This window comes from Acomys minous (genome assembly GCF_964271855.1).
Source record: "Acomys minous genome assembly, chromosome: 1".
Classification (NCBI taxonomy): domain Eukaryota; kingdom Metazoa; phylum Chordata; class Mammalia; order Rodentia; family Muridae; genus Acomys; species Acomys minous.
In genome coordinates, this window is record NC_140483.1 from 141,521,686 (window position 1) to 141,543,965 (window position 22,280).

Below are 22,280 nucleotides of genomic sequence, written 5' to 3' on the forward strand. Positions count from 1 at the left end.
AGTATCTTTCCCCCGCCCAGGACCGCGCAGCACCCGGGCGCCCTTAGTGGAGCGGGAGGGAGGGGAGGGCGCCGGGCTGGGGCGGGGCGCGGTGACAGCGGAGCAGGGCCCGCCCCCGGCTCCCACCCGCGGCCGCCAGGGAACTCACCCAGCCCCGCGTTCCGCTCGCTGCCTCCGTCCGCGCTCGCGCCGCCCAACATCCCGGTAAGACCCCCTGCCAGCCAGCCCTAGGTCCCTCACGGCCTCGCCGGGCTCCCTGCCGCCGCGCTGGGGCGCAGCCATATCTGGGCAAAATATTCAGCTGTCGCCGCCGCCGAGAAGGGACTGAGCATGGTTCCCTCTATAAATAGCCGCCGCCTCGGGTGTCCTTCGGGGCTAGGGGACCCGGGGGTCCAGTCCCCCAGACTGGAGATCGGGTCGCTGGAGCTCGCGTCCTCGAAGCCTGACGCGCGCTGTTCTAGTCAGGGCGCCCTGGGGCTCTAGACCTAGTCGCCTAGGGACCTTGGGAACCGCCCGGGGTTCCCTCCCGCGGGCATCATCACAGTGCGAGCTGGGGTACGAGCCCGCCCGGAAATCTGGGGAGGAAGAGAGTCCTTTGCTCACTTTGGGGACGGTGTGTCAGGATCACACCGATCTGGCCCGTGCAGGGGGAAAAGTTTTCCCAAACTGCTGGAGCTAGTGAGGCTTAAAGCACCAGCAAGTAGCACTTGGGTTGCGCAGTCAGGTGGGAAGGGAAAGAGTCTGGAGGCAGGAGGCCGCTGGTTGTCGCCAACTAGACCGTGGCCCAGGCAGTCCTTTCTTCTCTGGACCTCAGTTTCCCATTGTAGGGTCCTTCGAGGGGATGAGCCGTCCCCCCATCCCCCATCCCCCACCCCCAGGCCAAGAGAGCCTCCAGGCATGTTCTGTCTGAACTGCCCACACCTGTTCTCCAGTTTCGGGTTAAGGATGCTGGGGACACAGCTGTGGAAGTCAGAGACTTCGGTGCCTCTCAGAACTGAGGTCCTAGCCTAAGACCCACTAGGGCCCTCGGAATAGCCTGGGAAGTATGCCTGGGCTGCTTTAGGACATCTCTAGACTGGGTAGCTAGCAGCACCTTGGCAAAACAAGTGACCAGCTGAACTGGGCAGGCGTGGGGGGAATTGAGTTCCCTGACTGTATGGTACCTTATGCACAAAGCCCCACTCTCTCCTTAGCTACCCTCTCAGCTGGTGCTCACCTTTCCCAGTGAGACTCCTGAAGACTACCTGGCCCCCCAGGACCCAGACCCTAAACCCACATTCTGGGTTCTTTGTTAATGGGGCCACCCATACAGCTGACCTTCCTCAGTAGGTCCCATTGTTGCCTATGAATGACCTCAGCGCCCCTCGCACAAGGTCGTGCGTGCCGTTGCAGTCTGCCTGCCTCTCCTGTCTCTTACTGGCCCTGCTTCGCTGGCAGGTCAGGGGACTCTTGGAGCCCTTCTTTTTGTGGTCTGGGACTTTTCCAGGCGGGAGCAACAGTGTGAAGATTCTATAATAGATCCTGCATTCCTCGGTTTTCTCTAACGCTAGCTCCATGTTTCACAGATAAAGGATTGAAGGGGCAAGTGAGCCAAGCAGGAAGGTTCCCACCGGCTTCTGACAACAAACGGGCAGAGTGAAAACAAGTCTCCTGTCACTCTGGCGTCTTATCTCTAATGAGCTAAGCTCAGAGTCGACTGTTTAGACAGCCATTGGCCCTTGGGTGCCTCGCATCCTAAGTGGGAAGCTAGAGTCCCTTAAAATAGCCCCAGCCCTACCTTATCAGAGCCTCGCACCTTCCCCCTCTTCTCTGGGCAGGACTCTTTGCTACAATTTAACTGCACAAAACAGGGACTAGGTGGTGTCCGCCCTAAGTAATAAAGGAATGGCCAGAGATCAGGCCCCTGGCTCCAGCCCCCAGCTCTGTGACCCACCCTGCACGACCTTGAGAAATGACCTTAGTGGACAAGATGGTCTTTAGCGGAGCTGGAGTGCAGAGGGCTGGAGGATTTCCAGGAAGCCCTCTAACATGAGAAAAAGAAAGGGCAGGGAGGAGATGGGGGCACCCATCCGGTGCTGAGGTGTGTGGGGAGGGGCCTTTCCAAGAGTCAAGTGGAGAGGTGGGCACTGACAGTTACTGCACAGGGGACAGAGTGGTTGAGAAGTGGGGAGAAGCCGTCAGAATTAGGAGTGAGCATTGGCAACTTGGTTGCAGCATGGCAGAGCGTTCAAAAAATCGGACTTGCTGGAGACCCATTTTGTCTCTGTACACCAGGGGCTAACAAGAGTTAAGTAGCCACCTCATCCAGGTTGTGGTAGGGACTGATGGCCAGGCAACGTAAGCTTAGTTAGAACCTGCCTGGGACCTTGTGAGGGTGTGGTTAGGGAGACAGGGGTGGGAGGTAGGGCTAGGAGCTTAAGTAGAGACAGCTCCCAGCTCCCAACTCTATGTCTCTTTGTCTGTCTGTCTCTCTTCTGTCTCTGTCTCTCTCTGTCTGTCTCTCTCTCTGTCTCTCTGTCTCCCTCTGTCTCTGTCTCTGTCTCTCTGTCTCTCTCTCTCTGTCTGTCTGTCTCTCTCTCTCTCTCTCTCTCTCTCTCTCTCTCTCTCTCTCTCTCTCTGTCCCTCTCAAAGCTGAGAAAAGAGAGGGGATAGAAGGTGGAAGGAGCCCAGGCAGAGGGGAGGCCTGTGTCTATGAGATGGCAAATATGCCAAGAAGTAGAGGTAAATCCAGGAGCAGCCACCGTGTGTGAAAGAATCTGAGGGGTTTGCCCATAGCAGGTCCTTCCTTAAGGACATGCCACATGTCACCAGCTCTGCATGTGGGTTTCAACCCTTGGGACTTTGCTGAGAAAAAAAAAAAAAGAAAAAGAAAAAGAAAATGGGCAAAAGGAAGCAGGCCCTGGTCTGGGCCCCTGTGTCCCCTGGCTGACTTCAGAATCTGTAAAGGGTGGTGGCAGCGAGCCCTGAGGGGGGAGCTGACCCTGCTCTGGGGCCCCATGACTTTGGCTTGCTAATTTCTGAGATGATGTCATCTATCGATGACTTCTGCTGAGCCCAGTCATATGGCCTCTTCCGGACAGTGTTTTGATTTTTTTTTTTTAAACTAATGGACCAGCCCAGGCTGCCAACATTTCTAGAGGCCAGTTCACTTTCCCTTAAAGCCAGAACACCAGCTAGATCAATTATTTGGCTGCAAGGAATCACTATTAGTTTAAAGCTGGGAGTGGGGGGTGGGGGCTGCTTGGGATTAACAGAAAGTCAGTTACACAGCACTGGGGCCATCCCTCTTTCTGTTTCTTTTGTAACACCCTCTGGTTTATTATGGCGACAACAGACTCTCAGTTGCTTTCGATAATGAAAGAATGAACTCATTGGAATCAACCTAGGACATGGTCTGGAGTCTCCTGGGCTGAGGTGCTGGGTCCTTGTCTGATAGAAAAAACAAACAAACAAACTCAAGCATTTTGCTGTGCCCTTCCTCGTGTCATTTCATGGAGCTAAGCTTTGGGATCAGCTCAACATCACAGTGCCTGAGGGAGGTGGGAGGGAGGGGAAGAGACAGGCTCCACCCCTAGGCCTCTGTCTTTTTAATACTCCCAGGCTCCTTAGCCCCAGCCGCCTTCTACTCTTGGGTATTAGAGTAGTGGAGCAGGGCTGTTCCTAGAGACACCTGTAGTAGATGGTGACAGTGACCTTTGGACATTTCCTCTCATGCCCAGACGAGCCACGGGAAACAGAGGCACCTCTTGCCTCACTCTGCCTTCTTCCTGGACTCTTCCGCCTGGCCTAATTGCCTCTAACATCCCTTATAGCCACAATAAAGCGATGCTGATCTACGGACATCCTCCCCATACCCACACACACACACACACACACACACACACACACACACACACACACACACACGCTTTCTCCCTCGGCTGACTTTAAGACAGTGCTTCTAAAAGCTACAGATGAGTGCTTTTGCACCGTGGCTCAAAGTCAAGGGCCTTTCCCTGTCTGCACACTGCTCACAAATCTGGTATCGATGAGCTTTTGGTCTGTGTAGGAGTGGGAACCTGAGACAGTTGTGGTGCTGAAACATCAGACACCCAGGGGTGTGCAGATTGAAAAGTGAGCAGGGAAGAGATGAAGACGGACTTCCCCCGTGCACACTCAGGCAGATTACAGAACTCTGGATGGCAGTGCTGTGTACGTTTGTGCCTGGGCTTTGTGCATCAAGTTCTGCTTGTTTGCTTAAAAGTGTCTGAGATGGCTCAAGATAAAACTAGACGGACAAGGAAACTAATAAAGACAGGCATTGCTGAAGACAGCTGAGACCCAGAAAATTACTATTATGATACTCTTTGAGAGTCTGGTTAATGCTCTGGACCCTTGCTGTAGAATGTATTCATCCATATGGCATTTGGGACAGTGCAGAGAGCCCTGAGGCCCATTCAGAAGCGAGAATGCTTCTGCACAGGAGAGCGTGCCATGCGAGGGGTCTGGCTGGAGATGGCAACCATATCTTGACACTCAGCTCGGCTCTGGGTCAGTTCAGGCAGTTGAGGAGGTGAGGGCAGCCTTCTCCCATCTGAGGCAAGGAAGGGCACAGGTCTCTCTAGAGATTAAAAAGCTTCATGAGCGCTGGATCTCAGCATGTTGCCATGACAACATACCACACATGAGCAGCACTTTAAGCAGCTTAGCACAGTGGCTAAGAACTTGGACTCTGGGACCAACTCCTTGACTTCATATCTCAAGTTTTAACAGTTTTAGACTATGTAATCCTAGGTAACTTTTACCCCCTCCATGTCTTGGTTTCCTCATCTATAAAGTGGGTTGTTGTCGGGACTGAGTCAGTTATATGTAGCAGGGTGATGGCAGTGCACACCTTTAATCCCAGCACTCGGGAGGCAGAGGCAGGAGGATCTCTGTGTTTGAGGCCAGCCTGCTCTACAAGAGTTCCAGGACAGCCAGAGATACACAGAGAGACACTCTCTTGAAGGAAAACAAAGAAACAAACAAAGAAATCCATTATATATACAATGCTAAAGACAGCACCTGGGTCATGGTCCGGGCTAGGTAACCATGAGCTCTCATGCTATGGGAAGGCTGGGGGAGGCGGGGACAGGGATGGTAAGCACCACCTGACTGCTTGCTGGATCTGAGACCTGCCTCTATGACCTTGCTTAGCACACTGGCCCAGTATGCCCGCCCTACCTATGCCCAGAATGGCACCTTACTTGGAAACAGGGTCTTTGGAGATGCCATTAGTTAAGGTGAGGTCATACCAGATAGAGTGATCCTCTGGCCAGTGGCTGGTATCCTTACAAGGAGCCATGTGGCAAGGTGACTGGAAACTGGGGGACTCTATGGCAAGGCTGGTTACACCAGGGATTGCCCACAGTCACCAGAAGTAAATGGAGAGGCGGGGACAACTGCACCCTGCCCACACCCAGATTCTCCCAGAAGGAGCCAACCTCACTGATGCCCTGATTTAGGACATCTGCCCTTCTGAACTGGGACAGAATCGGTCCTTTGTGGTGGCAGCCCTTACAGGCTGACGTAGTTAGGTTACTTCACTTCATCTGTAAACTGGGACTGATAAAAAGCTCCTTCCTCGGCATTAGCAAGACTGTGGGAAATGAGCCACATAGGAAGCGTGGTGTACCGGTGCTTCCGTGCACCGAGTACGGAATAAAATTGCCAGGCAACGTGTCGCTGGTGGAGTGCTTGCCTGGCATTTTCTGAGCCCTGGGCTTCATCCTCAACCCCAAAAGGATGAAAGAAAGAAAAACAGTCTGTCCCTGGCACGGGCCTTTCATCTCAGCTGGGTGAGCAGCTGAGGCTGGAGCATGGCAGGTTCAAAGGCTGCAGTGTGAGTTCAGAGCCCTGTCTCAAAATAAAGCCAGGAACGGCTGGAGATGCTTGGCAGATGAGTGCCTGCTGCTCTTTCAAGGTACTCAAGTTTGGTTCCCAACACGGGCATTGGGTGGTTCACAGGCACTGTAACTCTAGCCCCAGGGGATCCCCTGCCCTCTCCCGGCATCTGTGGGAACCGGCATGTGCGTGCACACACACATGTACACATGCACACATCATCATCCTTTCTGTGAGAAGCTACCATTTGAGGCAATAACAGCCTCAATGATGTGTCACCAGTTTTCCATTGTGTTTCAATACAATTGATTTACCCAGAGTCCTGCTCGTGAGCTCTCATGGGGTTTGCAGGATCGGGGCAGAGATAGATTACAAGACAGGCTACACACAGATCTTTGTAAAATTGTACGAGTCGGGGCCGGACGTGGTGGCGCATGCCTTTAATCCCAGCACTCGGGAGGCAGAGGCAGGCGGATCGCTGTGAGTTCGAGGCCAGCCTGGTCTACAAAGTGAGTCCAGGACAGCCAAGGCTACACAGAGAGACTCTGTCTCGAAAAACCAAAAAAAAAAAAAAAAAAAAAAAAAAAAAAATTGTACGAGTCAGTGCCTAGAAATGGAAGTGCTGTCAGAGGGTGTGTGCGCTTTGTCAGCGGGGCTTACCTGGCTTTGGAAGGTGCCTCACAGTCTCCCCTGTCCTGTGAGGGTGCCTCTCCTCAGGTTGTACACATGAGTGGCTCTACAGGTGAGCACTAATCACCGTGGGATTTTGCTACATACCTGGATGTTGATGAACCATCTATTTCTTTTTATGTGAATTCCCTATTCCTTTCCTAGTATCATGTTTTTTGTTGTGTGTGTGTGTTTTTGTTGTTTTGTTTTCTGGGATTTTTTTTTTTTTTTTTTTTTTTGCTTGTTGCTGTAAGAACTCTTTGTTAGGCAAGTTAGCCTTTTGTTCAAGGAGCAGTAGATATATTCCTCTCAATTTGCCTCTTGTCATTGCTTGTGATAATTTTCATATTTTCAAAAATATAGCTGGGCATGGTGGCACACACCTGTAATCCCAGCACTTAGGAGGCAGAGGCAGGTGGATATTTGTGAGTTCAAGGCCAGCCTGGTCTACAAATCAAGTCCAGGACAGCCAGGACTACAAGAGAAACAAACAAACAAAAATATATAAAATGTGCTTCCTAAAGGTCTACTTTCTGTGAATACCCACCTCGAGGCCAGGCAGGGACAGGAAGTCCCCAGGGAGTGTCTCCTCCAGTTCATTTTCATCCCTTTGTGATTCACAGCCATCAAATTCAACAGGCGCACCTCACACAGGCCCTCACGTAGCCCAGGCTAGCCCTGAGTTTGGTGTATCTGAGGGTGACTCACACAGGCCCTCACGTAGCCCAGGCTGGCCCTGAGTTTGCTCTGTATCTGAGGATGACTGGGAACTTCTGATCATTCTGCCTCCAGTTCTGAGTGTTGGGATTACAGGCGTGAGTGTAACAGTGTGATACACACTGCTCCGTGTTCGTGAGGTGCTGGGGATAAAACCAAGGCTTTGTCTATGCTGGGCAAGTAACCAGCTGAGCCACGCTCCAGCTAGCCTGCCTGCCTGCAGCGTTCTCTTTCTGTATTCTCTCTGTCTCTCTGTCTCTGTCTCCCTCTCCTTCTGTCTCTGTCTGTCTGTCTGTCTCTGTCTCTCTGTCTCTCTCTCTGTCTCTCTCTCTCTGTCTCTCTCTCTCTGTCTCTCTCTCTCTCTCTCTCTCTCTCTCTCTCTCTCTCTCTCTCTCTCTCTCCTTTCCTCTCTCTGCAGCACTTAAAAAGTGCGGGGTCTAAGACTTGAGACTTGCCTTTGTGTGGACAGGGCCATAAACTTGTGCAGTTATTTTCACAAACTCTGCCAGCCTCTCCTGTTATGTTATAAGATTTGGCTTCCAGAACCATCCTGAACAGGTGCATAGAGCCTGGCAAAAGCCCTGGTGGTCAGAGCTAGGGAAGCTGTGGAAAGACAAGAAGGGAAGCAGTCCAAGGCTGCTTGAGGGAGCTAATGAGTTTACTTGTGTGTTGACTCTGACACTGCGATGTTCCTGAGAGATGTAAAGTGAGATTGTGTGTGTGTGTGTGTACACCTTTCTCTCTCTCTCTCTCTCTCTCTCTCTCTCTGTGTACCTCTGTGTGTGTATGTATCCCCTGTGTGTGTATTACCTTCCGTGTGTGTGTGTGTGTGTGTGTGTGTGTGTGTGTGTGTTCTCTCATCTCTCTCTCTCTCTTTGTGGTGTGTGTGTGTGTGTGTGTGTGTGTGTGCATGTGTAGCTGTGTGTGTATTACATCGTGTGTGTGTGTGTGTGTGTGTGTTTGTGTGCATGTGTAGCTGTGTGTGTATTACATCGTGTGTGTGTGTGTGTGTGTGTGTGTGTGTGTGTGTGTGCAGACACACATGTGCCCATTTCTTATTTAAACCACCCAGTATGGCTGTGTGAACCTTTGAAGCTCAGCGTGCTCTGGGTTGGGATTCGCAGCAGCTGCAGAAAGTGACAGGCAAACCCTGTGTTTACTGTCCCTACTTTTTTAGAAGGTGCTTTCCCACATGACTAACAGGAGGAGCTCAGCCCGAGAAAAGAAAAGCACCCAAGCCAGCAGGCAAGACTCTAATGATAGCTGAGCCTCCTCCTCCAGTCAGTGCTGCAAGCACATCTTTCATAACAAGAACCAGACTCCAAAGAGCCTCAGCTCTATCAACTCCACACAGCACCAGGAACGGAGATGTCACCCCCTCTAGAAGGCCTCTTCTAGAGCTGTCACCCCGGCTCGCATACATACCTGCAGTAACCTAACCGTGAGGTGCTCTTAACCTCAGGATCAGCCCATGACTTCTTGGGCATCATATAGTGTTGAGGTGGTCCTTGTGTTGATGGGAGATGCATACCTTGGTGGCCTCTCTTCACCAGTCAGCACTCTACAGTGCCTGAGGAGTGGCATCCGAGACTGTCCTGTGACCTCCCTCATCCTGGTCCATTGGCTGTTCTACACAGGCCCACCTTCTCTGGACTCAGCACCACATGAAAGAAGACTTAGTTCAGAGGGAGGCCATCCGCATGGCCACTGGGCTTTTAAATAAATATTTATCTTATTGTTCAAGTGTTTGTGCATGTGTGTATGCGTGCATGCGTGTGTGTGTGTGTGTGTGTGTGTGTGTGTGTGTGTGTGTGTGTGTGTGTGTGTGATTGTGCATGCACCACATGTGTATGGCCATCCAAGGAGGCCAGAAAGGGGAATTGATCCCCTGGATTTGGAGTTACAGATCATAAGCCATCTTAACATGGGTGCTGGGATCCAAACTCAAGTCTCCTAGGATCGCAGCAAGCTCTCTTCACCACTGAGCCATCTCTGCGGCCCCACAATGAGCTCTTGAAATTCACGCAGCATCTTCAGGCACCAGGGAAATACACAGTGAGGTGCTTCCGCCATCTACTGAGTGGCCGGACTAATAAGTACCGACAGTAACAAGTGTTGGCAAGGATCTGGAACAAAGTGAAGGCACATGCGTTGCTGGTGGGAATGAGGAAGTATATAATCACCCCAGAAAACTGCAGCGGTTACAGGTTGGCAGCATCTGTTGAAACTCAGTGTACACCCACCCCATACCCAGTCGGCCAAAAAGTAAGTGGTTCTTTCTCCCAGAAGTCATGGCACTATTTGTAATTCTCATGTAATAGAAACAACTTATGTCTCCTTGAAGAGTAAATCACTCTGTTGCGGTGTGTTTTGCATAGTAGAATACTACACAACACCGAAAAGAACAAACTGTTGCTTCAGGCAGCAGCACTGATGAGCTAATCCGTGGCATGAAAGAAACCAGTTCTGGGACTGAGGAGATGGCTCAGTTGATAAAGTGCTTGCGTTGCAAACATGAGGACTGAGTTGGATCACCGGAACCCAAGTGTGTTGGTGCCTCTCTGTACTCCCAGAGCTAGGAGGCTGAGGCAGCCAGCCCAGCCCAGTTCACAAGTTCCAGGTCTCAAAAACCGGTGAACAAGGCCTGAGGAATGATAGACCTGAGGTTGTATTCTGGCCCCTACACATGTGCACCATACGTACCTGCACACACATGAACATGCATGCACACACACACACACACACACACACACACACACACACACACACACATGAAAGAAACCAAACCCAAGAGCCTTTCTGCTACATGTTTCAATGTTTATGGCATTCAAAATACAGTCATAGCTGGTTTGGAGTTTTGAAGGTCAGAAGATTGCTGTATCTTAGGGAAACTAAAGCGGGTCTCAGAATAAACCTTCAGGGTGAGGGGCGAGCTGGGTATTTACATAGTTGTATATATTTGGGGAAATTCAGTGAATTCTACACTTAAGACTTGTGTAGCCTGTGCCTTGTTGAGAAGGGGGGAAATCATCTTCCTACTGACATAATCGTGGCTGAGCATTCTTCTCCATCCCAAGGCTGAGATGTCACCACCCTTGTTTGGGCCACTACACTTTTATTAACATGGCTCAGCGTTCACCCTGGAGTTCCGCGCGCCCACACTGCTGACTCCTGTTGGGTGCGTTGTCACTGGGAGGATCCCCCATCCTCCTCACAGTTGCTCAACTGTCACTACCCAGGACTGGCAGAGTTGGCTGTTGGGCCTCTCAGGAGGTGGAGGAAGGAGACATGAAACGGCCACCTGAGCTGTGACGTCCTGATCTAATGGCCCCATCAAGGAACACAGTACATGCCGTGTTCTCACTTTGAGCAGGACCTGCTGGTCTCGGGTGCTGGGTGCTGCATACCTAAGGCTGCCAGCTAGCCAGGGCCAGGGCCAGGGCAGGGCAGGGCAGGGCAGGGCAGGGCAGGGCAGGGCAGGGCAGGGCAGGGCAGGGCAGGGCAGGGCTAGGCTAGTTCTCATTCTCTTCTCTAAGGAATGGCCTGAGCTCAGGCCTCATCTGTTAAGGTCTGATGGCTTACCTCATCTCTCCCGAGAAGCCGTGGACCAAGAACTGTAATGTGTGACCTTGTGCCAGGGACCTCTGCGTGAGTCTCCATTTTAGTTTTTAATCTCTCCTGCAAAGTCCCAGAGTGTCCTGCATGTAATAAGTGAGCTGTCACTGCTCACACTGGGATCCAGAGGAGCACACTGCACACCTGCAACTCATGCTGGGACCTGTAACCAGGCCCCTGACTCCTGGCCCAGTGCCCCTTCTGCTACAGCACATTGGCCCCAATAGACCAGACAGGTTGCAAAGAGTTAGCAGTCACCAGGGAGGAAAGTGAACATTATCTCAAGTGGGGAAGGGCAAGCTGGCCCTGGGGCCTCCAGGGTATGTGACCTGGAAAAGGGGATGGGGGTGAGGGTGGGGGTGGGGGTGGATTCTGTAGCCTTGCTGGTGCACAGAACCTTGCTCTGTAAAGACCTTGTATTTGGTCAAATGCTCTACAGTCACCATCCACAGATTTTTTTTTTTTCAGTACAGGGGCTCTCTGTGTAGCCCTGGCTGTCCTGGACTCACTTTGTAGACCAGGCTGGCCTCGAACTCACAGAGCTCTGCCTACCTCTGCCTCCCAAGTGCTGGGATTATAGGCATGTGCCACTGCACCCAGCCCATCCAGAGATTTTTAATCCTTCCATCATTGAACGTGTGTGTGTGTCCATCCATGCACATGTGTGCATGTGCATATGGAGGCCAAAAGTAAATTGTAGCTGTTGTTCCCCAGGGGCCCTCCACCTTGATTTTGAGACAGGATCTCTCACTGGAATGTGGGATTTGCCTATTATGATAGCCTGGCTGTCAGGTCAACAATCCCAGCGATCCACCTGTCTTCACGTCCCCCAGCCTAGGACTGCCAGTGACACTACCATACCTGGCTTTTTATATAAATGTTAAGACATCAAACTCAAGTCCACATGCTTGCATGACAGGCACCTTATTGCATGGGGCCTCTCACCCGCTGATTTTTTTTTTTCGTATTCATTCAGAACCTTAGTTCACATAGACCCTCCTTCCTCTCTGCTTCCTGGGTGGGATTCTTGGAATCCAACTGCCCTGCGCCTGCATTGCATCCCCAGGCCCTCTCATGCATGCCCAGATACCAACCACCTGGACCCTCTGCTCACCCATTCCAGTGCATTCAGCTGGGAATGCTGAAGGGAAAAAAAAATGACCTCACCGCTGTTAGCCCAGCCAAGTAGTAAAATAGCCGCAAGGAATGGCATGGAAAGCTCGGGGTCAGGACGGTAGGAACCTAGATGAGGGTATCGGATGGAATTATGTTGTTGGAGTGGTCAAAGGGATTGACTTCCTACCCCGTGCCACCAGAACAGTGTGTCCATCCTATGTGTGATGGGAGAGGGGACTGAGAGGCCAGTAGCCTTCTCACACATTACACAGAGAAACCATGATGGGTCAAGAGAGAAAAATGAAAGACATCGGTACCTTTAATTGCAATTTTCAACTTTTTCCCTTGCCTTTTAAAAAAGGATTGATTTTATGTTCAATTCTCTCTTCCTCCTCCCTCCCCCGCCCTATGTGTGTGTGTGTGTGTTTGTGCGTGTTTGTGTGTCTGTCTGTGTGTCTGTATTCTGTTTGGCTATGTGCACCCAGTGGAGGTACTTGGAACAGACCTCAGCAAGAGCAGCATGTAGCCTTAACTGCTGAGCCATCTGTCTAGCCCTCTTTCCTGCCTTCCAAAGGGTCCTATGGTTTTATCTCACAAGGAACCCATTAAATTCCGTAGGTGGTTGTCTTTGCTGTGAAGAGACACCATGACCATGGCAACTTTTTATAAAAGAAAGCATTTACTTGGGTGCTTGCTTACATGGTTAGAGGGCCACTCCATTATCACCATGGTAGGAGAGCATGATGGCAAGTGTGCCACTGAGAGCCGTGAAACCACAAGGCACACCTCCAGGGGTACCAACAAGGCCACACCTCCTAATCCTTGTATTCCTTTCCCACAACCCCACTCCCTAGTGACCAAGCATTCAAATATATGACCCATCACAACTCTTAGATTAGTTATTTGTCTCATTGCAGTGACAAGAGACCAGACAAAAAGCAACTGGAAGGAAGGAAGGAAGGAAGGAAGGAAGGAAGGAAGGAAGGAAGGAAGGAAGGACGGACTGTTGTAGGCTTAAGGTTTTCAGGTGGGGCGCCATGGCAGCAGGAGCAGGAGATGGCACATTGTGTCACAGTCAGGAGGAGATAAATACTTCTCCTCCTTATGCAGTCCAGGATGTTCTTCCAGCCTCTATGAGTCCAGTCTAGTCAGTCCCTCACGGACACACGCAGAGCTTTCTCTAGGTGACAGTCCTGCCTAGGAGCCTCCTGCAGCATGGCAGGTAGAACCTGACCACCTTGGCTGAGGGTGTGTGTGGTGCTTCTGGGAAATGTGGGAAGGCCAGGGATCTGGACCTTGCTTACTGGGAGGACTTCCCCCACTTCCTATGTCCTCCCCAGGTCACAAGGGACAATACCCCCAGGGACAGGAAACTCATGCCTAAAAGTGGTTGTTTCTTAGGTGTCCCCAGAGACCTCTGTCCATCACTTGTCTCCCTCTTCTGCACCCAGCTGAGTGCTGGCTGACTGTCTTCCCTAGCGGGCTGCTGACCTGAGGTGGGACTCACTTGTGCACTGTGCTTCCACGGGGGCTGTGTCCCTCCCTCACAAACCTACCTGCAGTTGCTCTGGTCTGTCTCTGAGCCAGGCTGGGACTGAGCACAGAGATGAGAGAGATGAGATGCCTCTGCTCTCTTCTCTGGCCCTGCCTGAGATGCGGTGTCTTCCAGGAGTCATGGGGGGGACCATTAATTACATAACCACCCTCCCCAGGTTAGGGGGGCAGGGGGCATCAAAGGCCCTGGAGCATCCTTAGAGAACTGTGTGTTGTGCGCTGAGCACTTCCTTAGACCTTGAGGGTGTGGGTGGGAAGGGACATTCCAGGCTGCAGAAAAGAGAGCTGACCTAGGGCTGAAATTTCAGGAGTAAGGAGGTCAGTTCAGCTAGAAGAGGAAGTCTTGACACAGGATTAGGAGTTGGGAAGGTGCCTGGGACACGATGTCTTGACAACATCAACTCCTAGATGTGATTCTGCTCTGTCTTCAGTGGGGAGCTCCTTAGGGGTAATTGCAGGCCCACAGGCAGCAGGAAAATGGTTTTTGTAGGGGTTTGGATGTGGCCTGAGGAAAGAGAAGCTGAGGCAGAGGGATGGGCCAAGCTGTTGGGATAACACAGATGCCAAAGGGTAAAGGCCCTGAGAAGAGAAAGGAGGACAGATAAATGAATGGTCGAAGAAATAGGATTCCAGTCACACAGAGACAATAGTGTCCAGTTCCACCCACGTGAGCTACAAAGTGCAGCCAAACTAACAGGCCCAGCAGGGCCACTGAGAATAGTCACAAAACGACAGGAGCAGGGCAGAGGGAAGAGAGGGCTAGTGTTATGTTGCCAAGTTTCGGCTGAGGCCAATGACAGAAGGTGGATGGTGGCGATGGCTACATGAGAGTTACCGAATTTTCCTGGATGCCATAGAAGTGGACACTTCAAATGGGGACGGGCGGGGAGGGTGTGCCTAGCATTCATGGAGCCCTAGGTTCCATCGTCCAAAAACTGCACGTCATGTGATATGTGTTTTACCACAGTGTGAAAAGAAAAAATATAACAATAGAAAGAGAAAGACTGGGCTGGAGAGATGGCTCAGAGGTTAAGAGCACTGACTTGTGCAGGTCCCTGAGTTCAGTTCCCAGCAACTACATGGTGGCTCACAACCATCTATGATGTGATATGATGCCCTCTTCTGGCCTGTGGTGTGCATGCAGGTAGAGCACTGTATACATAATAATAAATAAATAAATCTTGGAAGGAAGGAAGGAAGGAAGGAAGGAAGGAAGGAAGGAAGGAAGGAAGAAAGGAAGGAAGGAAGAAAGAAATAAAGAAAGAGAAAGAAAGAAAGAAAGAAAGAAAGAAAGAAAGAAAGAAAGAAAGTTAAGCATTGGGGTTGATGGAGCTGGAGTAGCAGGAAGCACTGGCTGGGCTGGCTCCAGGTGCTTGGGCCCTGGAGGCTGACAGCCACCACAGGAGCTCCCATCCCTCTGCCATCTCTTCTTTCTCCTCGTCTATCCTATGCCATGTCATAGGCCATTGACCATCCAGTCCTCAAGTCTGGGCACTCAGTTGGCAGATGATATAAACATCACTGCTTCAGGTTCTACTGAAGAGGGGCTCTGGGCTGCACAAGGACACTGCAGATGCTCTCGTGCCTTTGAAGCGAGAGGGGGGAGGGAGGGAGACAGACAGACAGACAGACAGACAGACAGACAGACAGACAGACAGACAACAGACGCGTGGTTTTGTTCATGAAGGACCATGGCATTGAATCCTACATCTGATGTATCCCCCAAAAGAGAGGCTGGCATGTCAGAGATCAAGAGCAGATGGCATTTCGCTTTATCTTCAAGACTCCTTGCCTCAGTCCTTCTAGAACTTGGGAAGATGCTGCCATAAGTCAGTGCCACCTACTGCCTCTTTCCTAATAGCAGACACTGGAGGATCCCTTGCCCCAGAGTGGCCAGCCCCTCCATCATGATGGGCAGACAAGCATTCATGTCCCTGGAGCCACCCTGCCTGAAGCTCTCAGGTTCTGCAGCTTTCCTGATGACTAGGTAGCCTCAGCTTTGACCCGATAATTTTTTTTTTTTTTTTTTTACTGGGCAACCTGCGGAGTTGCATTTCCTGCCACAGCTTGCAAATTCGATGGTTTCATGTTTAGCAACTGCTCAAGTTTTAATGCTATAGAGAACCAGGGTGGCTAGCTAGATCTGTGATCTACACACCAGATTGTAAAGGCCTGAGCATGTGAGGGCGGTTTCAAGTTTCCTCAGCTCCTGTCGTCTTCTTCATTCCCACACTTAAAGCAGGACCCAGTTTATAAAGGCAGGTAAAATAGCAGAGCTGTTCTGCTTCAGGGGGGACCATGTCAGAAGCTAGGGCTGGGGCAGAATCACACCCTGCCCATCCCCCAAGCCAGACTCCAGAACTTCAGCCCTCTCACCCGGGGCCAGACTTTCCGTGGAAAGATACATACACAGCGGCTCTAGGGAGACAGGGCACTTGGCCTGAGTTTTCAGGGATGCTAGATCAGAACCCAGGCTTAGCTGTGAGGACACAGACTGATAAACACAGGTCTCCTGTGGTGGTGGGTGGGAGGTGGGGGAGGGGCTGGTAGAAAAGAGTTGCAGAGTCCAGCAGCAGCAGCAGCAGCAGCAGCAGCCGCCCTTCATTGTAGTGCCTGTGTGAGCGACTGCACCCTTATCTGCCTGACAATACTCATCCTACGGGGTGAGTCCTGGCATTCTGACCATATTGTACTGACTATACGCACAGTCCAGTGAGTCTCAGCTTTGTATTTGGTCTTTCATTTCAGGGAGTTCTTCAATAACCCCAAGCAAACACATCAAGCCGGGGGGGGGGGGTGGCGGGGTGGGCAGCATGAGCCCTCTTTCAGCCTTTGGTCCTCTCCAGGCGCTTGGAGACACTTTCTCAGAGATAGACTCTGAGCACGGTTTCCAAGCCACCTGTGCAATCCAGTTCTGTCATTGCACATTTGAGTAAACAGAAGCCTCAAGAATTTAACAATGGTCTGACAGTTAACATTAAAACTAGCTCCTCAACTGGGTGTCCCCATTCCCGACACCTTTTCTGCTAGGAAACAGGGGCCCCGCATTAACAATTATAAATTCCATCTCTCCCAAGCCCTGTCTTAAGGCTGAGGCTGCATGCGGATGTGTTAACGGCTCACATTCCCCATACCCTGCCCTCTCCCCACCAGTTTGCCCTGGCCCCACACTCGGAGGGGAACCCTTCCTTGTAGAAGCCGGTCCTGTGAGCCAACCAGAAGAGTGTGGCTTGAAGCTGGCAGCTTCGTGGTTTACCTTGGGAGGTCTCTGTTCTTCTTGGCTTATTTAAAGTTAGCGCCTCATCCCTCCGTAACAGTCAAATTGTGCTTAACATTCAAAAGGGCTTTAACCCCTGTGAAACAGCGCTTTTGAACTTAGCAGCGATTTGGGTGGATGCAGAGTAAAACTTCTCTGGATGCGGCAAGAGGAGGCCTCCTTGGGAAGTTTGAAGATGTCCGCTCTTCAAGTGGCATCATGGGGGGCCTATTGCTAGGCCCCAAATTTCTCCTTCAGCAGGCCCCAGAGTTGCCACCTACCATGGTTTCTTGAGACAGGGTTTCCCTTGCCTGTCCTGGATTCGCTTTGTAGACCAGGCTGGCCTCGAAATCACAGAGGTCAGCCTGCCTCTCCCTCCTAAGTGCTGGGATTATAGGCATGCACCAACACCACCCAGCTGCCACTCTTTTTTTTATTTAATTAATTTATTCAGATTACATCTCAGTTGTTTTCCCCTCCCTTGTATCTACCCGTTCCTCCCTCCCTCCCACTTTCACCCTATTCCCCTCCCCTAGGTCTGTGACTGAGGGGGACCTCCTCCCCCACTATATGGTCATAGGCTATCTATCAAGTCTCATCTTGGTAGCCTGCTTATCCTTTCTCTGAGTGCCACCAGGCCTCCGCACCACGGGGAAGTGGTTAAATATGGGGCACCAGAGTTCATGTCAGAGTCAGTCCCTGCTCTTCACACAACTGTGGAGAATGTCCTGTCCATTGGCTAGATCTGAGTAGGGGTTCAATGTTTACTGCATGTATTATCCTTGGTTGATGCAGTAGTTTGAGCAGAACCCCCTGGGTCCAGATCCGCCCATCATGATGTTCTTCTTGTAGGTTTCTAGGACCCTCTGTATCCTTCTATTTCCCCATTCTCCCATACTTCTCTCACTTAAAGTCCCAATATGATGTCCTCACACCTATTCCAATCTCCTGGTAAGTGAAGACTTTCATGGGACAGCCCTTTTAGGCTAGTGTCCAATTATAAGTGAGTATATACCATGTGAGTCTTTCTGCTTCTGAGTTAACTCACTCAGTATGATCATTTCTAGTTCCATCCATTTGTCCACAAATTTCAGGAATTCCTTGTTTTTAATAGCTGAGTAGTATTCCATAGTGTATATGTACCACAGTTTCTTTATCCATTCTTCGACTGAGGGACACTTAGGTTGTTTACAAGTTCTGGCTATTATGAATAAGGCCTAATGTCACAACAAAAGAATTGGGGGATTCTATTGCACTCTATTCCTGGAGACATCTGGCTAACTGTATAATAAACCTTTAAAGAAGTCCTGTAAAGCTGGGCGTGGTGGCATGTGCCTTTAATCCAGCACTGGGGAGGCAGAGGCCGGTGGACAACTGTGAGTTCAAGGCCACTCTGGTCTACAAAGTGAGGCCAGGACAGCCAAGGCTACAAAGAGAAACCCTGTCTCAAAAAACAAAACAAAACAACAAAGTCCTGTAGTCCAGTCCTTGTGGAACCAATACAATCTAAAATGTGTAAGGACTGTCTTATCCCCCACTTTTTATTGCTAAGCCAAATACTCAAGGCTGGGTACTTTTCAAGGTAAACAGCGTTATTTAACTCACAGTTCTGGAAGTGAAAATCCTAAGTCAGACAGCCCCTCTTCCCCTACAGTGAGGAGAGGCCTCTTGACTACATCATCACATGACCATGGCCACATGGAGAGAAGACACACCAGAAGTAAAGAAATCACATGGCAAGACCATGACCTAGACAGCAAGGGGAGGGGATTCTGGGTCTAGCTTTTGTTAATTTGACACAAGTTAATTTGACGAGGAGCCTCAGTTGAGAAAATGCCTCTGTCAGCCTGGCCTGTGGGCAAGCCTGTGAGGTATTTTTTTTTTTTTTTTTTTTTTTTTTTGGTTTTTCGAGACAGGGTCTCTCTGTGTAGCCTTGGCTGTCCTAGACTCACTTTGTAGACCAGGCTGGCCTCGAACTCACAGCGATCCGCCTGCCTCTGCCTCCCAAGTGCTGGGATTAAAGGCGTGCGCCACCACCGCCCGGCTGCCTGTGAGGTATTTTATTGATTGATGACCGTTGACTGGTATGGGAGGGCCCAGTCCACTGTGGGCAGTGCCACCCATGGGCCTGGGTGGTATTAAAAAACAAACAAACAGTACTGCCACACTGGAGACCAAGACCCTCCAGGGAGCAAGCCATAGAGAGCAAGCAAGCCAGTAAAAGCTGCATTCTTCTATGGCCTCTGCTTCAGTTCCTGCCTCCAGGTCCCTGCCCTGACTTTCCTCAGTGATGGAACTTGACCTGAGAGTTGTAAGATGAAATAAACCCTTTCTCCCCATGCTGCTTTTAGTCAGGGTGTTTCATCATAGCAATAGGAACTCTTAAGAGAAGGGGCCAATCTTTTTATAACAACTCCTTCAGGTAATAAACCATTCCACAAGACCAGAATTGGTCCCTCCAGAGGACAACACCTGCAACGACCTAACTACCTCTAACTAATGTAGTTTCGTCACATCCACCTCTCTGCTCTTCCCAGGTCTACCCCACCCCGCTACCTGCCCCCAACTTCATGGCATTTAAAAACAAAATCTGAGTAGGGGTTCAATGTTTACTGCATGTATTATCCTTGGTTGATGCAGTAGTTTGAGCAGAACCCCCTGGGTCCAGATCCGCCCATCATGATGTTCTTCTTGTAGGCTTCTAGGACCTTCTGGATCCTTCTATTTCCCCATTCTCTCAGACTTCTCTCACTTAAAGTGCTGGAATTAAAGGCGTGTGCCACACCGGGCAACCTCGTCCTTCTTATTGCGGAGGCTGTCACGCCACCTTCCCTGCAGCCATAGCTATGTCCATGCATGCAGATTTACATTAATGCAGTGTGAACCTGCTCCCCAGAGCGGATGCTTTTTCTGGTAGTTAGTGAACCCTGGCTTTAATTTGTTTTAAATCACTCCAATTGCCCTTAATTAAAAAAAAAACAAAAAACAAAAAAAACACTGCAGGTTTTAAATGGATTGATTGTGTTCTTTCAGTTCTCATTTTTCTCTGCTGTGGAAAATTCCATTTGTTATTTCACAGATGAACCATGGGTATATTCTTGTTTGTTTGTTTGTTTGTTTGTTTGTTTTGTTTGTGTGGGAGTCTAAAGAGAATTGCTGTGACGAGGGGCGGCAACCATGCAAGTGTGCTGGGGTGCTGGAACAATGTACCCCCAAACCAGGAAGCTAACAGCTTAAACAAATGCCTGTCTGGAGATTAGAAGCAAAGATCAATGTGTCAACTGATTTAGTTCTTCTGTAGACCAGGCTGGTCTCACAGAGTTCCACCTGCCTCTGCTCTCCCCCCGCACCCCACCCCATTGCCTGGATTAAAGGCGTGTGCCACCGTGCCCAGCTGCTCTTGATCCTTCTGAAAGTTAAATGGAAGAACAGGCCCAGGTGTCTCCCTTGGCTTCAGACGTTTGCTGGCAAGCCTTGTCCTACTGCCTGTTGCACCAGTGACTGGCACCACTACTCTTGTGTGGACACTGTGCCCGAATGTCCCCTTTCTCTAGGAACAGCAGCCACATTCGGTAGCAGCCCATCCCATTCCAGGATGACCTTGTCTAAACCTAGTTAGATCTCAGTGGCCCTGTAAGGGACAATTCCAAGCGAGGCCTCATTTTAACGCACAGTGTGCCCCTGTGTGGCTGAGGTGCTGGGGCTTAGAATGGCCACAGAGGAAGCCCAAGGCAGTAGGTTGATTCTTTACACGGACTGTCTGCACAGGACTAGATTGTGCTCTGCCACGTTCAAGGCATCCCTCAGCTGCTTGCTCATCAGCTTCTGAAAGGATGGAGGATGGAGAGGCTCAGACAGTGAAGAGGCCTGGGACAGGGGACAGTCTCACAGGCAGAGGTGCCTCCTCCTCGGGAACACCAGAGGCAAGTAGACAACCAGAACTGGGCTGGTCTAGTGAGAAGTTTCCTGCTGTGAGCTGGGTCCTGGGAGTAAGAAACAAGGGCCGGGCAGTGGTGGCGCACGCCTTTAATCCCAGTACTCGGGAGGCAGAGGCAGGTGGATCTCTGTAAGTTCCAGGCCATCCTGGTCTACAAAGTGAGTCCAGGACAGCCAAGGCTACATAGAGAAACCCTGTCTCGAAAAACCAACAAAACAAAACAAAACCAGAAACAAAGTGCTCGTGGGTAAGATGCTGCTCAAAGAGGTTAGACCCAGGACTGGGGCCACAGTGAGGTCAAATTCATGAGAAGTTGCCAGAACTTCTCAGGGAGGTGACAGATAGGCCAGCTTATCACCTTACTGTTTCAGTCAGGCTAAAGGGCAGAAGGGCTCACGGCCTTACGGTCCCTCTCAGACTAGAGAGAGGTTACGCAGCGCGGTGAGGTGAAGGAGCAACAAAGCTGTGAGGGATCCCACGAGCCAAGTTCAAGGCCATCTTTCAATTTCTTCATTAACAGCCCCAACTGGAAGGAGTTCACATGTGTGAAGGGTTGTGTGAGGGGTGTTGGGTAGCACCCAACAGGAGAAAGCAGCCTGGAAGTGGCAGGCACAGACTGTTCCCCTGCATAAATCACTTCTTTTGAAGCAAGCGGCTCCCTGGAGGATATAATGGAGGGTCCGGTCTGTGGCTTTCTCAATCACGGTGTTCTGTGATTCTGTCAGAAGGCTTCTACAACCCGGACGTTAGATTCTCCCCAAGACCTGAGTTCAAATTTGGGATGTCCTCACCCAAGAAAGGTGGATAACACTAAACACGCGTGTGCAGGTTAAATTGGAGACTCCTGCGTGCAGGGCTTAGCGGATGGCTCTGCGTTTGTATCAAAGCCATCACTGCTTTCTAAAAGGATTGACTGAGTTGAGGTAGGAGAGGCGCTTCATGCAGTAGGTGTTCACTTAACCCTCCCCTTTAAAGGGCGAACCTGACAGTTTGCGGCACTGATGGTTCCCACTGGGACATTGGGAAGATCGTCCAGAAAATATTTAACTACATAAGAATAAAATGGTCATCGAGTACTCAAACCATTTATAGCCACTTCCAGTTACTGGCAGTGCCCATTGCAACCAACTAACATTTGTTAAATTGGACTGAGGAGATGGCACCTGGGTAAGGTGAGGCATCTGCACACAAGTATGAGGACCCGAGTTCAAGTCCTCAGATCCCTTGTAGTGAGAGCACACCTGTAACCTCAGGCTTCCTATGGTGAGATTCTAGGCAGAGGCAGGAGATACCCTGGAATCTTGAAGGCCGGCTATCCTAGTGTTTCCAAGGTGGCAGTAGGCAAGGGCTGAGGGAGGTCATCCTCTGACTATCACGTGTGTATACCCACACTCATACACACAGATGCAGTCACATATCACACACACACCAAAGGAAGAAAATACAAATCATTGAATCACACACCTTGAGGACTTGCCATTTATTGGGAAGTGGACAGAGAACTAATTTAAATTGGCCACTATTAAACACATCCCACCTGTGAGAGAGAAACTC

The 22,280-nt window shown here is 50.6% G+C and overlaps 1 protein-coding gene across 1 annotated transcript in view; it reads left to right on the top strand.

The window, feature by feature from the left end:
• Positions 1–86: 86 nt before the first annotated feature.
• TMOD1 (tropomodulin 1) overlaps positions 87–22,280 on the top strand; it is a 73,989-nt gene continuing 51,795 nt past the window's right edge. Inside the window, exon 1 of the mRNA XM_084784610.1 lies at positions 87–204. The gene's annotated coding sequence lies outside the window, so the exon portion shown is untranslated. The remainder of the gene's footprint in view (positions 205–22,280) is intronic.